General features: G+C 40.1%; 1 pseudogene; it reads right to left on the bottom strand.

Moving 5' to 3' along the window:
- Positions 1–1,745: 1,745 nt before the first annotated feature.
- Positions 1,746–7,250, bottom strand: LOC129116991 (solute carrier family 22 member 13-like; annotated as a pseudogene).
- Between the last annotated feature and the right edge of the window lie 252 nt (positions 7,251–7,502).

Genomic DNA, 7,502 nt, shown 5'->3' with positions numbered 1-7,502 from the left:
CGCAACAATGGCAACAGTGCTGACAGAGATAACAGTGTTTACCTGAGGGAGAACTAGGGTGGATGGTCGTTACGCGACAACGCAGCGTTTTCAACAGTGACCACCGGATATGAGCAGAGTGCAGAGCGGCAGTGATTGGCTAGCCAGTGGGGCACACACACAGGAACTCACGTGCACAAACATGCATGTGCGGCCGGACCAGCTATGTAAACAAAGCCCAGAGAAGTTTGGATTACAACACAGAGAGAGAGTAACTTCATTATCTGCTCAGGACTTACTCCTCTATATCTTTTACATAGCTTATAGTTGTTTGCTGCTATAGAAATTATCTGAATTTCAAATGCAGCACCTTTTAAATTAACCACTTTTATGGATGCTTGGTTGACTTAAAAGTAAAGAGCAACCCGTTCAGAATCTTAACTATCCAGTATATATCTAGTTAAGGTGGAAGTGCATGTACCTGTTTGGCCATCTGCCCAAACACCAGCGCTCCAAGCAGAAGACCGGACATGAAGATGGACTGCAGGACGCCTCAACCCAACTGCTTCTGTCACAAACCAGGTTGAACTGGTGACAGAGGCAGGATGGTGAGAGGAGAAGAACAAAACACCAATATACCGTATTTTCCGCATTATAAGGCGCATTTAAAAGTCTTTAATTTTCCCAAAAACGACAGTGCGCCTTATAATCCGGAGCGCCTTATATATGGATTAATTCTGGTTGTGCTTACTGACCGTGAAGCGGTTTTGTGTGGTACACGGTGCTCTGTCAACATGTTTTAGTAGACTTAGTAAACTACAAATCAAGGCTATCAGTATTTTATATATTGTAGGAGTGTGGGAAACAAAAGGGCTGAGAAAGGCTTTTTGTGGACGGAGTAAATAAACGTCGGCTTTATTTCACACTCTGCATTCGCTCTGAAAACACAACACGCGTTCCCCCGTCCCACATCATTAACTCATCAACCCGCTAACGGTCATGGGTAATGTAGTTTGACTGACTGACTGTTTTGTTTTCATGCTTAATGCGCCTTATAGTCCGGTGCGCCTTATATATGAAAAAAGATTGAAAATAGACCATTCATTGACAGTGCGCCTTATAATCCAGTGCGCCCTATAGTGTGGAAAATACGGTACTGTAAGTTCTATTTTTCTCAGCCCCTATTTGAGTTTTTTATGAACAGAAAATGGCAGTCGGTCAAAAACAAAAAGGTTTTTTATAACAGTGGTGGTGATTCCATCGTCTCATCTCTCAACTCGTCACCCTAAGAAAGTTTTGTGAACCTGTTCTGCTGCTAAAGTTGTTAAACTTGTGCTGCAATTGAGTAGATTTAAATCAATCCTATCATTCTAATATAGTAGTATGGAGTACTTAATGTTATAAAGTTGAAATTGTATTGTTTTTATTTTTTATGTTGTGATTTTTATCAATATGTGGAACCAACTAATTTCTAAACATGTGCCAGGAGACAAGGCATTAATAAAATGCTGTCAGAACAGTATGGTGGCTTAGAAGGGATAAAAAGTCACAATAAATATATTTAATGGTACAGTTAAGTGTGTTTTTCTGTTGGTGAATAAACAACTATCTTACCTCTGTAACAATGCTGGAAGCACCTTTGCGTGCCTCAAAAACTGATCCATTTATGCATTCAGTTGTAGCGTTAATCCCATATGCTTCAATGATTTCCAAATCCAAATCCACAGGTGTGAACATTTCACAGCTTTCATACTTCCCAACCTTGTTCACAGGGAGGGTGAGATTTTCTGTCTCTCATCTGTCAGGTTTGGCCCACGCTCCAAGATCCAGTCGGTGTTACAGTGATGTGGGAAGCTCAGGCCCGTAAACACCTGAAGGATCACATCAGCTGTAAACAAGGTGGGGATGCATAATAGAGCCACCAAACGCTTCTGAAACAAACCAAACCCTCCAATCTCCTTCAGGATCTCCCCGAAGTTACTCATAGTGGTATCTGGATCTTCCAAGAGTGCAGTGCAGGACAGAGAAAGGTCTGGTTTAAAGCAACATCCAGCCAACAAGTGTCGCTTTCACCCTTGTCCTGCAAGTTAATGTTTGAACTGACAATCACAGTGATTTTATAATCTCCTAAACTGCTAACAAACAGACTGACAAAGTGTGATGTCAGGGTCCCTTAGGCTAAAGTCCAGCTGATGTCGAGCTTTTGTGCAGCTTACAGAAAGTGTGTATAAATGACTTTAAAAAGTCTTATCAAGAATGCTCTTCAAAGTCTGAGTTGGATGGACGTTCCGCTTCAATCTCCAAACCACCAGCTTCTCCTTCTGATTGGTCTAAAACATTTGGAGTCAGAAATCTTTCAAACGTTGTGTCCCTGAAGTGAAAAACTCCATATTTCCATAACGATATACATTGCATAGCGGTCACTCTCTTATTTTCTGTCTTACACTCCACAGGTAAAAAAAACTACAAAAACTCATAGTAGTCTATGTCGTAACTACTCTTTAAGTCAAATTTGTGAAACATCCAATCAGAATTAAGAATGAGAAAGACAGCAGGCTCCTATTGTACCTTTAGTGGTTTATAAGATGCTATTTTGAATTTTATTGCTGATGTGTTTTTATAAAATTTTGTCAGTTTATAATGTGCACTTCAGAGACACCATATTGACTTGAAGAGATTAAAGATATATTACATTACATTACATTACATTACAGTCATTTAGCAGACGCTTTTATCCAAAACGACTTACAATAAGTGTATTCAAGAGAACTACTAGTCACCAGAAGTCATAAGTGCATCTCCTTTCTTAAACAAGCATCTAAAAACATAAACCAGAGCAAAAGTATAGTGCAGAAGCAAATTACTACGAAAAGTGCAACAAACTAATACAAATACAATAAGTGCAGCGAACTGATACGAATACAATAAGTGCAACAAACTAATACGAATGCAATAAGTGCTAAGTGGAAGGCTCAGGGTAGTACTTCTTGAAGAGGTGAGTTTTCAGCCTGCGCCGAAAGATGGGCAGCGACTCTGCTGTTCTGACGTCAGTGGGGAGTTCATTCCACCACTGTGGGGCCAGGACAGAAAAAAGCTGTGACCGGGTCGATCGGCCACAGGGACCTCTGAGCGACAGGGCAACCAATAACGCCCGCGAGGCAGCAGAGCGAAGTGGTCGGGTGGGGGCTTTGCCATCGGTGTGGACTGGATGTTGTATGAATGTTAGTTAGAGTCTGATGGGCCGGTGGTACCTTGCATTTCTGTCATCAGTGTGTGAATTGGTGAATGATATGTAATGATATGTAATATAAGCTTTGAGCTACTGATTGTAAGTCGCTTTGGATAAAAGCGTCTGCTAAATGACTGTAATGTAATGATAATGGAAGTAGCAATGGGTGTCAGCTGGGTCACGGCCAGGAGGCACGACCACGGTCCAGGCAAATACCACAACAATTCATGGAAACCTGCAAGGCGAAAGCACAAAGACTCCAGGTAGAAGCAAAGCCAATATGCGTAATGATACAGGGAATGGTAATAAGTAATGTGCATAAATAGGACATGAATACATAAAGATAGAGAGAGAAGAGAGAGGAGCTCAGTGTATCCTAGGTAGTCCCCGGCAGTCTAGGCCTATAGCAGCATATCTAGGGGCTGAACCAAGGCAAAGCTGAGCCAGCCCTAACAATGGCGCTATCAAAAGAAAGGTCTTAGAGGGGACACACACTCACCACTTTTAAGTGAAGCAAAGTGGTAGTCAGACTGAAACTGGAAGCTGGTTCCACAGAGGAGCTTGATAACTGAGGCTCTGGCTCCCATCCTACTTTTGATACTCTGGAAGCACAAGAAAGTAACCCTGCATGATGGTATAGCTCTCTAGTTAAGGTAATATGCAATATGCTCGATCTACCCAACACATACACACATACACGCACACACCGTACACACACTTACCCGTCTTTATCTTTTTTTTTTATGTATATAAATATACGTGCAATAGGGTTAAGTGACAGTATGTCTCGCAAAATTTATTCAAAGTCATGTTTGCAGTGTCATTTGTCTTCCTTCACGCAGCGCTACAACCCACAATCGATCATAGGACAAAAAAAGGCCAAGAGTGAAACACCTATATAAAAACAAACTAAAGGAAAATATAATTATTTAAATACTAGAGGTTGAATCAAGTACTTATGTTTCATCCACATAAACAAAATGCACTTAAGTCTTTTTTTTTATTCCTAAAACAGACACACTTTATACTTTACAACAATGTCAACATATAATCAAATTTGTAAAACACCTCTGGGGCCAGTATCCTGAGTGAAAATTAGAGCAGGAAAATTTGGCAATGGTAAAAATTAAGACAAAATCAACATTATTTGAAACTCCTTTTCCCTAAATTTTATAATTAGGTAATTTGTTGAGATTATTATAAATTTGAAGTACTGACAATCTATACACGTTATAATTAAAAAACAGCTTCATCAAGTTGTGTTAGACTTATTTTTCTTTCACAAAACAGTTGTTGCAATAAAAATGCATACCGAGGCAATATCAACACACATACTGTTCATTATTCAACAACAAATAAGTGTATTATCAAATATAAAGGCATCATTTAATATATTTACAAAATCCAGTTATCAAACTGTATACACTTCCTTGCAGTGGTAAAACTTTGTTCATCGATTGTAACAACTAAAATGATATCATGTTCGACATGATTCAATTGATGCTTGGCATTTTAGCTAACTGCATTCTGATACGTCCTGTTACCAGTTATCAGTTGAGAGCAGGCAAACTATATATTTACGGTGTGAAAAAATTATAATAAAAAGGCCTAGTAAATTACATTTGTGCTTTTTTTTCTGATTTTTTCCTCGTCAGCGATCGATCGATATCCATTCTCAGGTTTTCTGTAATCAATGACAAAATAAAAAATTATAATACCGCTCTGAGTTTCTTGAAAAGGAATAAGCACTCTGTTGTGAAGAGTTCACTCAACTCACAGGACTTCAGCGTGGTCCTGGAGTTCAACATTGAGGGTTTCGGGCAGCAGTAAACATATACCCCCAGCAACAATGGGCACGATGCCGTAAATCAGCATTGGAATGGAGTAATGGTAGACACCCAGGAGTCTGATCAACGGAGCGATGACGCCCCCACACGAGCACACACGGAGTTTAGACCTACACCATTCTGCCTGCCAGTATAGACAATGGACTTGTCAGTAATCTTGTTAGCATGTAACAATTGCATACATTAATATTAAGGATAATAACAGACTTTATGTTTTACCTTTGGGACACTAACTACCTTACCTAAGAATGGTAGGGTATAGTTCTGCAGAATAAACATAGATAATGGAGAAACTGGCAGTGGCTGCAAATTTTCCAATTACTGCTATGATGGTTACCACCACAGGAAGGTCTGATGGACAAATGATTCATCAGACAAAAACACATTAGTGCAAAACATGTCTTCTGTTAGAAGATGGATGGAGCAAGAATCATCATGTTTTTTCTTAAAAAGGATTTGTCTTAGTTCTCAAGAATCAGAAAATTAAATGGTCAGGGCTAGGATTACAACAGACTGCTATTATTAGTAACAACTTACCTTTTTGGAAATGACAATTATCCCTAGACAAGCTGCACCTCCAAACATCAGGACCCCTGCTAGACATACTTTTCCTCCCAAAGTGCTGAATAAGAGGTAAACTGCCCAGACGTGCAGGAAATTCTACGAAAGCAAAGACGCAACTGTGTGAGGTAGATATCCAGACTGAAGTTGCCTGCATTCAGGCTCAGTCCAGTACATCAGGCTTGTTCCAACCTATTAACAGAAATAAGATAAGATAAGATAAGATAACTTTATTAGTCACAGATATCTTCAGCAGTCAGAGATAAACTTGCTTCTTAACCATGCTTGGCATTGACAACCGGCTGCATCCCAAACTGAATTGTTCACACACTTGCTTGGGTACCACAAGTGTTACTGAGGATTTTCACCAGAGGACACACCAGACAAAAGTATACAACTAGATTTTGACAGATGTGCACAACAAACGCTTCAAACGGATGCTGGATTTGCGAGAAAAGCCATCGTGCGCACGCCATTGTGTATTTAAAAGCAAGTGTATCTCTGGCTTAATAGTGTAGCTGTGGACGCGGCAGAAGGTTGCAATAAATACTCACCACACGTAGCTCATAATGAGTGCACGTTTTCTCAGATACGATATCCTGAAGATGTCCAACATGCTTCCTCTTTTGGATGGACCCTCATCATCCAGCTAAACAATGCAGGTGTCATTTTTTTATGGTTAGTGTATATTTATTTCAGAGCTTTATTGTGTTTGATCTGGTTGTGGTTGGAGCAGCTCACCTTGTCCAGCAGATCTTCCGGGACCTTCCTTCCGTTCACCTTGGCAGCCCTCCGAATCTCCTTTATGGCTTCCTTCTTCCTGCCCTGGGTGATGAGCCAGCGAGCTGACTCTGGAAGAATCCTAATTGACATATAAGTTTTATATCAACTTTATTTGTCTTACAGTTAAAATTGCGGTTAGCATTTAAAACATTATATCCATGTGGTTTTAGTGGCTGCTGACCAGTAAATGATACCCAGGACAACAACAAGAGGGCTGAAGACCACCAGCTGCAGGATCCTCCAGTTGGGGATCAAATAGGCAATGCCAGACAACAGGATCAGTCCAAGGGGGTAAGAAGAGTGGCAGAAAATGGTGCATGAAGCAAACTTGGAGGAATCACTCCACTCTCCACCTGCAAATCAACAATATCATACATTTTTCAACGTTAGCTGTAGAAAATGTGCATGCACCTTAATACATGCAGGCCTTATAAATAATTTTACTGTCATTTTGACATCATTCAGTTAATGAATAAAGTATGATTGCTTCAGCAATGCAAAAGGAGTTGCAGCTTGCAAAGCATCACTAATCAGTGTTTTTCATTTTACTTTACAAATAACCCCTCTGCAAATGGAGGCACTCTGTGCTGCTGATTATAAAGACACTGCAAAACAGAATTGTGTTTTCTTCCCTCTGTGGCTAGTAGAAGTATAAATAGATGGTTCAAATACAGACACTGACAAGATTTTACCACCTATCACAAATGAAGTAACAAGAATGCCTGAAATGGAGATGCCACCAAAAAATTTGAGAACAATGTAAACATAGATGTTGGGTTGAGAAACCAACACTGACACCAAACACCAGTAGGAGAAGGAGTGAAAGCAGCACCACAAAGCGTCGACCGAACCTACAAAGAGAAGAGAAGAACTGTTACATTGGTGCTTGAGTTTTTTTATAAGGATGTATATGAATCTTTCCTAAAAGTTCAGCACAATACAAACCCATGTTAACAGATACACTGCCTGTGTAAAAATGTGTCTTTGAATTGTTTAAAGGTGCTACATTTGAAATTCAGAGCATGTTGAGCGATTGCCTCCACATGGCTGTCAAAATGGCGACAGTTTTGCCGCCAGCTAGCAGCTAACGGTGCTAACAGCAC

The sequence above is a fragment of the Anoplopoma fimbria genome, unplaced genomic scaffold, assembly GCF_027596085.1.
Source record: "Anoplopoma fimbria isolate UVic2021 breed Golden Eagle Sablefish unplaced genomic scaffold, Afim_UVic_2022 Un_contig_9411_pilon_pilon, whole genome shotgun sequence".
Classification (NCBI taxonomy): Eukaryota; Metazoa; Chordata; class Actinopteri; order Perciformes; family Anoplopomatidae; genus Anoplopoma; species Anoplopoma fimbria.
Note: the sequence above shows the minus strand (reverse complement) of the source record. Positions and strands in the feature narration are given on the sequence as shown.